Source organism: Sinocyclocheilus anshuiensis, unplaced genomic scaffold (genome assembly GCF_001515605.1).
Source record: "Sinocyclocheilus anshuiensis isolate Anshui unplaced genomic scaffold, SAMN03320099.WGS_v1.1 scaffold261, whole genome shotgun sequence".
Lineage (NCBI taxonomy): Eukaryota > Metazoa > Chordata > Actinopteri > Cypriniformes > Cyprinidae > Sinocyclocheilus > Sinocyclocheilus anshuiensis.
In genome coordinates, this window is record NW_015536515.1 from 307,670 (window position 1) to 318,016 (window position 10,347).

A 10,347-nucleotide genomic window follows, 5' to 3' on the forward strand; every position below is an offset into this window, starting at 1 on the left:
GTGCGCTCGCTTTCGCAATCCGTTCCCTCGGGTTTGTAAACTCGTGGATTTGTGGCCCCGCCCCCACCGGCAGATTCAACCACGGTGCGGGATGCATAGTATTGTGTTTATTAAACATTATTTTTCATAGTAGCCTATGAGACCATGATCCGCACTCACAAAATAGTCTTCTTTTTAGCGTTTATTTTATATTAATCACCAATAGGATAAAACACCTCCGCCTGTGTTTTATAGCCTAAAATAAACGCTAAAAAGAAGAATAGAACATTTCCTGAATTTTCTAAAAAAAATAAAATAAATAAAACGATAGAGTTTCGAGAGAAGAAGGTAAAAAGCAATACAAAACCAATAATGTACCGGTTATGTTGTCATTCCTTTGCTCTCTAACTGAATGCAATGTTATAATAGGCCTAGTTATTTAATAATAACTTTAACAGTGAAGCATGCATCTAACTCGGGGGGAAAAAGCTTAGTATAATAAAATCACCTAAATACGTCTGTGAATGAATGAATGAAATATGTTAAGAATGAATAGTACACAAACACAGCTCCAAAACTGTAAAATGTTATTTAAAGATAAAACATTATTTTATGACAAACATTTTACTGTCTTAAGTGCACTCATTTATTTAGCCTATAAAAAAAATACATTTACATTTAGTCATTTTGCAGACGCTTTTATCCAAAGCGACTTACAATTGGGGGATACATAAAGCGATTCTTCTTAAAGAGGCAAACAGATACAGGAAGTGCTTGAAATACCAAGTTTCTAGACATTGTTCAAATAAGTACAAGCTAGAAAGATAAGGAATAAGGAATAAAAAAGAGAAGAAAATAATAATAACTATTATTATTATTATTATACATTTAGGTTACATATGCATTTAGAAGAAGCTTTTATCCAAAACGACTTACAAAAGAGGAACAAATGACTCCAAAGTCAGTCACAATGCCAGGTTTATTATACAATAATAATCAAGTGCTAAGATTATCACAAATTAAACAAGATTTTGATGCACATCTTTCTTATTAAATCGTTGTATTCCACCTCGTACCGTTACAATTGATAGAGAATCACTTAAGACTATTTGCTGTAGGCCTATTCCACATAATAATATGCAATAAAATAATATACAATATGATTCGTTAACACGTAGGCTACCAGCAGCTTGCTGCATGAATCCGAGAGTACAGTTTACAAACCCGAGGGAACGGATTGCGAAAGCGTGCGCACGGATTATGAAATTGTGGGTATGGATTCAAAAACCGAAGGTACTTGAAAATTCAAGAATAATAAAGTTAATAAGAATTATTTTGTAAATGCAGTACGTATTATTTTCGCTCTGCATAACCTGAACGAAATTTATTATTTTTTTTTGGCTAAGAACGAACCGAAATGAAAACATTTCGCTTTTAATCTGTGTATTTACCAGCCTGGGAAAACTTCCCGGGGCAGTACCCTGCTTCATTATAGGGCGCCCACTAAGGAGACGGCACCAGAGGTGAGGGGGCACAGTGACCGAGGTAGCTGGGCCCCCTCAGTCAACCCCCCCACCCCCCCACCCCCACGGGGCTCCCACGCTGAATCAGAGTTAAAGCGCTGCAGATTTACCTTCATCCTCGAAATCTCCTGTAATGTGTGTGTGTGTGTGGAGGCCATCATGAGACTCACTGCTGCTGTTGTGCTTGTTGCCACGGAAAGCCAGAGGACTTTAAACTGCACACCGTGTTTCTAATGTATGTTTTATGTTCTGTTTTACACGCATGCATGAGCTTATATCTGGTGTAAACTTTATTCATAACAATATTGTGATATTAATATTAATTCTATAATATATGCTTTCATAAAACTGCACTTTTGAAACAATATTTGTTCAAGTCATAACAATATTATGATATTAAAGTTAATATCGTATTATATAATTAATTAAATCATTATCATTGCCATTATGTGTATATATATATATATATGTATATGTGTGTGTGTGTGTGTATGTGTGTGTGTATTATGAATGTTATACCCTAAAATTGCAAAATGTTATATACACACATACACACACACTATGAATGTTATACCTTAAAATGGCATATTTAAGGATATTATTGTTCTTCATATTAAGATTTAATTCTTAATATTTCTCTATATATAAATGAAGTATTAGAGTGTCTCTCTAAAATTTAAATGAACAATAATAATAAAAAATAATAAGATATACGTTTCCAACAATATTATATTAATGTGTGAATATTTTATTATATATAATCTTAATAATGCATAATTATTATTATTATCATTAATTTTAATATGGTTTGATATTACGCTAAGAACAGTATTTGATTTTATTGTAACATGAAGAATTGCATGCTATATTTGTCCCCATAGTAATTTTTTTTTATGATAATATTAGATCTGGCTTCATTAATATTAAGAAAAATGTCAACATAACATAACAAACATAACGTAGTCAACATATGCAGTGGAACTTTTTGTTGGTCAGAACTGGCCAATAGTTTTCTGTTTGAGTTTTTTTTTATGCCTAAAGCATGAACAACAGGTTGTTTTTGGAGATCTAAGAGTTCTATTCATTCTGGCACAGATGGCCACACGGTATAATCCTCTTTCAGAGAAGTCCCACTTCTCCTCCTCCTCCTCCTCCTCTCTGGATGAAGGTCTGCCTGTGATAATTAGCCTAATGGAATGAATGATTGTGGATAGGCAATATGCGGCTGTGGCACGTCCGTGACTCATCGTCGTGGGTGGAAAGTGATATTCCTCGCAGGAGAGAACGCCATGATTGCAAACGCTGTGCCTGTTTCGTCCTCACCTGCGTGAGCCAGGGCGCTGCTTATTGTAGGAAAACCTGGTGGATTCTCTAACTGGATTACTTCAGAAGTATTGACAAAGTTTGGAGGTTTGGTGTTGGAGGATTTGGCAGCTGAGGAGAATGAATCTGCGCCTGCAGGGTAAACCGGTGTGTGGAATTAGGACAGAGCATCAAGATGGTTTTTAGTGGAATATGCTGTCTATGCATTGGTGATGTAAGAGATCTAAGCTAAAATGGGAGAATTTGAATATAGATTACAGACTGAAGTATCTATTTGTGTTAGAGCTGTCAGTGCAGCTATTTTCTTTATGAAATAGTTATTGCTTTCTACAATGATGTTGATGAATTGCTTTGAATGTCAAACTTAGTGGTTACAAATCCTGTGAGTGTAACTGTCTTTGTCTCTAGCATTTTAAAGCGTTTCTTATTAATGTAGTCATTTTTACAATTCCCATTTCAGACTTTTCACGCCTCACTTGAAAGACAGACAGAACATTTTCAAGGACTTGGGTTTTTTCTGTTCAAAAGTGACTAATATCTAGCAGCTCTGACTAACATGAGTGCTGTTAAGTAAGCGTTAGCTAATGATCTTGGTTATTAGGCCTGTCATTAGCATTATGGAAATCATTTAACACTGTTTTTAAGTTCTTTGCTTATTATTATTATTATTTTGGTAACACTTTACAATAAGGTGTCATTTGTTAACATTAGTTAATGTATTAACTAACATGAACTAACAATGATCAATACATTTGTTACAGTATTTGTTCATCTTTGTTAATGTTAGTTAATGAAAATATAGTTATTCATTGTACACGTTAGTTCACAATGCATTAACTAATGTTAACAAATACAACTTTTGATTTTAATAATGTATTAGTAAATGTTGAACTTAACATTACCTAAGATCAATACTGTAGAAGTATTGTTCATGCTTAGTTCATGTTAACTAAAGTAGTTAACTAATGTTAACTAATGAACCTTATTGTAAAGTGTTACCATTATTTTTAAAATGATGCTGAATAATGGAAGCTTGTTTCTGCATGGGATAAAGTCACAATTATTTTTTAAATTTTGTTTTTATCTTACAATTCAGATGTTTTGAGTTTTTTGACAAGAGTTTTTTGTTAGAATTGCAACTTTATATCTCGCAGTTCTGACTTTTTTCTCAGAATTTGAGTAAATATCGCAGTTTACCCTTCACAAAGACCTGCCCCCCTTAGTTACTGTTGCTACGCCCGACAAGCCATGGTGCTCTCACTCCACACAACATGTTCTCACGCAGTAAAAAAATACATGGCAGAGTGTTCAGAAACTGACAACGCACCGACAGAAAAGAAAGAGCAGGTTACTTTTGGTATGAAACAAAGTCTCGGCTTTCAAATGTAGTAATTCAAAAAAAAATGTTTTGTGGCTCTTTAATGTGTCGTGACAGATCACTGTAGCGCCTCAGTTCAAGAGGCACGTGGACCAATCATCTCTTCATATTTACTACTATTTATAGTACAGAATAAACACAAATGAATATCAGCTGCAGTCTCAACTGCACCATTTTTCAAGTTCAAGTCCACCGAAGTTAATCTTCTCTCCTGTCTGGTTTGTTTGTCGGACAAAAATGGCAGATTCTGCGTTATGATTGGTCAGATCGCCTGTCAATCAAACTCCCTGAGAAGGGTCAATTCTGAGTTTATAGCTCACAATTCTTTTTTTCTCAGAATTATGAGCAATTCTGATTTTCTATCTCAATTCAGACTTTTTTTCTTAATTGTGACTTTATATCACACAGTTATATATATATTTGTATTTTAGACCTGGTCTCCTCCCTCTTCTGACACATATCCCATGAGTCTCAAATGCTCTTCCCTCAGTCTCAGTAATCTGACAGTGTTGTATTGCAGGTTTCTCCCAATGGGCTGCCAAGTTCTCAGTTACTAATTGTGGAAAATTAATTCAGTCTTTAGAGATTTATAATTAGTGTCAAATATGCGTACACCTCTCAGAGGTGTTTAGTAATTAATTAGCTCTAATTAAATAAAGTTTGTGCTTGGTGTGCCATTAAAAGAATCTGAATTAAACATAGAACCTACAAACATCCGTATTAATGTTGCTTCAGCTAGTGGTTAATAGTGGGTCAGTTAAGAGTACAGAGGATGTGCTGTCTTTTCCTGAGATTACAGTAAGCCTGTGCTTTGGCAGTACTAGAGCGAGCAACAGTCAGTGTTATCACAATTATTTGTCAAATTTGTTTCTACACCAATTTTCTCAGTTTACAAATCAAAAAATGCATGCAATACTCACTTATTTTAATTGAAAAGTACTGTAACATTACAGTATGGCACTGCAGGATACAGAGAGAATAAGCAGCCATTCACCACACTTTCATCTCAAGGTGCCCTTAGAAACAGCATATAAATCAAAATGAATAAAGCACCAGGCAGATATTACTGAATATATATTTTACTGAAAAATTCAGTTTTTCTATGAATAGTTAAAATCTTCTAATGTTGTAGATACTAATGCTATATTGCGATATTCAAGTTATAGAGCCTGACATGTATGAGATATCTGGGTAAATTTCATAAAGAATTCCATGAATATAGGGACAGACTTAGCCTATATTTCACCCCCAAATATAATGAAAAAAAAAAAGAATAATATTATAATATGGAAACATAATTTTTAAAGTAATTTATGACTTTATGCAGTCACGATGATAATGTAGTATCTTAATATCTTCATGCCTTATAGTCACTTTTAGCAGATTAGAGCTGTTACATTTTGGGTATTACATTTTGCCATGATATTAATGATCAAGCAGTTGAGATTTGCATAGTAGATTTCACTTTAAATGAGTGTACTGCATGTATGCAAATAAAGTTAGATATAGTATATATGCATGTTGTCAGAGTGAATTTGACAGCAAGTGTATTTTCAGTCTGTCTGTTTGGTGCGTCATTGTTTAAATGACATGTTTGTAGTATATACAAAAACCAGCCTGTCATCAGGGGTCAGAAAGCAGACGTCTCGTAGCTCTGTGCATTTCTGTTTGTGCAATCCTGGTGTCGCTGTCGTGTGTTTTATGCTCCCCTAGAGTTCAATAAAATCTCAAGGTGATTAAAGAAGCTTTTCGTTCTATCCTTAGCCGCCAAAGGCCCTGATTATTGGCCAGACAGTTTGTGGGAGGGCTTGTGAACTTGCGTCCCTGTAGCAGTCGTGTGCTTGGATACTGTATACTGGAACATTGCTCTGTATAGTCAGATTTATTTTTTCTTTTTCAAATTTTGTACTGTTGTACAGTTGTTGTTTTTTTGGCGTCAGATATGATAATGTATTGTGTAAATGTAAGTATATTGTTTGTTATATATATTATATATACTGTTGTTTTTATATTGAGCTGAGCTACTAAAATAATGCTATTTTAACTGTAAAAAAAGTTTTTGTCTTATTCATTAAAACGAATTGTTCAGTGAAAACATGCTTGATGCAGTATATCATGGCTTTTGTGGTCAAATATGGATAATTTATCAATTTTATACAAATAGAATTAGAACATTGCATGTGTCAAGATACATTATGTCATTTTATTCAGTCTGGACTGTCATGAAATGATTTTATGCATTTTTCAAAATCTTATTATTAGAAATCTGGTTATAAGAAAACTAAGTTAAGTCTCAGTTTAATACACATAAAATGATTTTATGCGCAAACTTTGCTCAGAGATCATGCTCTTAAACTTCTTTAAATGTTGGATTAAAGTGCCTATTAAGGACTAAATGCAATTGAAACTAGTCTGTAACTGTTTCCCAAAGAGCATGAGATTAACCTCTGGACTCGGGCCTAATTTCTTAATTGCTTACACTTTTAAATGACATGTTGTGTAGTATAATACAAGATTGACTAAAAAGTTGACTAAAAAGTCCACATGGTATGATTGCAATTTTCATCGCAGTATCTGTGTTTTTGTAATACCACAGTGTTCTTTAAAGTACTTTGGAGTACCATGTCAATGCCATTGTTCACTGTATGAATATGCCAATCATACAGTAGTACCATGGTACTCCCATAAGGATGAACTTTAGAGACATTCATAACATAAATGTTGTTTTTATGTTTTCCACCTCTGACTAAATCTAATTAAACAATCAAATAGTGATATTTTAGCCACTATATCTTTGATTGAGAGTTTGAAGACTTAATACCTGTCTTAGCTTGAGTAACCCGTCATATTTGAGGCTTAATTTTTGTGTTCGGTTCCTAGGAGAAAATATTTTTCAGGGTAGCTCTTTCATAACACAGGAGGCTTGGTGATCTCAATTATGTTTCATTTACTTTGTCAGAATTAGCAGAAAAATACAGAAACAACGGTTAAACTATAATGCTATGAACTGAATATGGATGGCAGATGATTTGGTCTTAGGAGTGTTTAATGAGAAGTGTTTGAGTTTTGATTATAATATTCTGATTACTGTGGTTTCTTGGCAAATCTGAGGGCAGACTCATTACTAGTCTCCATTTATTCTAATATCTAGTTTTTCTCCACAGATTGAATTGACTTGGAGGAGAGATGCAGAGCACGACCCAAGGCTCCTTCGATGCTAATACCCATTTTCAGAATGAACCTCATCAGTTTCCTCATCCTCCAGCATCGTCCTTCGGCTCCAGCGTGACTGTGGCCAGCCCAGCCAAGAGAATTACCTTCTACAAGAGTGGCGACACTCAGTTCAAAGGCATCAAGATGGCCATCCATAAGCGCAGCTTCAGATGCTTTGATGCCTTATTGGATGACATTTCCCAAAAGGTTCCTCTACCTTTTGGTGTGCGTACCATCACGACCCCCAGGGGGACCAACAGCATTAAACATTTAGAGCAGTTAGAGGATGGAGGCTGTTACCTGTGCTCTGACCATCGCTACGTGAAGCCAATCAACATGGAAGCTGCAGGGAAGAGGCCGGTGGTCTGGCACCATCAGTTAAAAGTATTGACCAAAAAGCACCATAAATATAATCCATATGATTTGCATGCTAGTGTTCTGGTGAACACACACACTAAAATTTGGTCTAAAAAGTCATTATTTAATCAAATATACTTGCCCTCCGTTATGCATTCTCAGTTTTAGGACTGTTGTCATAACAACACCAGTTGCCAATGATTGTTGCAAATGTTTGAATGTGTGCATGCACTATTGGGCAAGATTTTCATTGAATAACACATTTTTATAACAAATTTTATGTATTTTTTGTTCATTTTGGAATTTGATAGCCCCATGCAATGCTTTCTTATTATGGAAAAGAGCATTCTGCTGAATATCTCCTTTCGTGGTCCATTTGAAGAAAATATCAAGAGGATGAGTAAATGATGCCTGAATTCCCATTACTGGTTGAACTATTTCTTAAAAATACCATGTCAAATCTGTATTTTGTGTTTAAATGGTTGATATACATTTTAGCTTAATTCGGTATGATTGGGGCATTTTTATCCAGTCATCGCAATGGCAAAAAGTGGCCCAATTTACCTGAATTCACCCTACATGTGCTGTTGTCATTGCAGCGAACCATTATGTTTGGGTTTTGATGGTTTAGGGGTTGTAAATGCTAAAATGAGTCTTGTCAGTGCAACCATGTTAAGCATTTTAAATCAGTCAATTATGAGATTACATTTCAGTCAGGATGTTGATGTTAAAAGGTAGCTATGTACACAGTGATAATAATATTTAGAGTGGATTTGACATGTTATACGTCTTTTGTCTTCTGTTTATTCACTGCTCTCCATAGATTGACAATATTCAGAGTCTGATGCAGTGTCCTAGTGTGCTGGTCTGTGTGGGTCGAGAGCCCTTCAGGCCGCTGCTCATTGAAAGTTTGAAGAAGCTCTCAGACGAAAAGCTTCCAGGAATGGGCACAAGGTCTCACTCCAGTGTCTGCAGTGAAGGACATGAAAGCAAAAAGAATGGTAAATATTTTCTTTTATTGTGTACACAGTTCAAGTTAACTACCGTTTACATTCATTTGTTTTAGGTGAGTCATTATAGTGATTAACTAACCATCTACCCAAACCACGTGTCTCTAATAATAGATTGAAGATGAAACAACCATTTGCCACCAACAGTTAATGTATTCAAGGGGTTGGTGAATCAAGAGCCTCTTTCAGTTGTGTTGTTTGCATGTTGAAAATATGTTATTATCCTTAATGTTGTAAGGACAACAACAAATTCCAAAAATTGTATATCTATTTTTTTTATCATTTTGTTTTAACAGTTAACTTTGGCCTGGAGACAAAGAAAAGCATTATCCATCCACGATCAGACTCCAGTAATAGATCTACAAGATCAGTCACCCGCATAACACTCGCCGCAAGCCCTCCCGACCAGAGGAGCCCCCCTCGGGACATCAGCACCACCATCGGCACCCCAAAAGGATAGTTCTTGTCAAAAACAACGACATTACTGTTAGGCGATCCATCATTCTGAGCAGACGAACTGCTCGGAGTCTTCGCGTTTTCATGGACGAGATTTCAGAACTGATGCAATGTCATGTCAAGAATCTCTACACTCTGGAGGGACGTAAGGTCAGGGAGGATTTCATTTCTTCAGCCATTCTTTAATTAGCCAGGTCAAGTATTTTAGGAGGCAGGTGTCAGGTCAGGACAGAACTGAAGGCCCTGGGAAAATAGTTGTGCTAGCTACTAATCTAATATGCATCTTAAAGAGATGGTTCACCCCCCAAAATAAAACCTTAATTCACTCTACAAGATTCTCTCTTTCTTCAGAAAAGTCCTATCAAAATGGATTATGCATGACACCAGGACAGTCCGGTTGTGTCAGCAACTGTCCTTATGTTAAAGAATTTGTAGTGAACGATGACATTGAGAAGAGAGTGCTTGTTAACAAAGATGGCAGCCTTTCAGTGGAGATGAAGGTTCGCTTTCGGCTCTTCAACGATGAGACTCTTCAGTGGTCCACCGAGATCAAGAAGTCATCAGCAAATGTGAACGACTCTGGTTCTGTAAAAGATGCAGATTATCTTCAAGGTAAAGCTGAGTATGCAGACCCAGACTCCATATCTGCATCTGAGACTGATGAAGCCTTTGCAACAAAGCTGCATCAGAAGCATATCGAGGAAACACTTTGTCAGAACTGTTGCAATCACTGCCAAGAGTACGAGATCTGGAAAAACCCCATGCACAAAGAACCGGGGGCCTGCAAATCACCCAGTTCCAGTGCATCGTCTCACAAAGTTGTACATAAAAAGTCATCGGTGGATAGTACGCACACAATTTCTCGTTCCAGTGGCGAGTACACTGAGCATGTGGTGGAAAAGGCCTCGTGCTTTCAGCAGACAATGGAGGAAGGAGACACTAGAGTAGAATACTGTGCAATAAGTCGTTGCTGTAATCGAAGTGAAGTATCATCTGTTGGCATCATGTCAAAGAGCAAGAGATCTTGTGAGGACGACCGTGAGAGTCACGCTAAAACTAAATGTTCTCATATGGAACCTAAAATCTCTCCTACTCCACATTGTGAGGT

At 36.1% G+C, this 10,347-nt stretch overlaps 1 pseudogene; it reads left to right on the top strand.

The window, feature by feature from the left end:
- Nucleotides 1–2,696: 2,696 nt before the first annotated feature.
- Nucleotides 2,697–10,347, top strand: part of LOC107692914 (uncharacterized) — a 14,343-nt pseudogene continuing 6,692 nt past the window's right edge.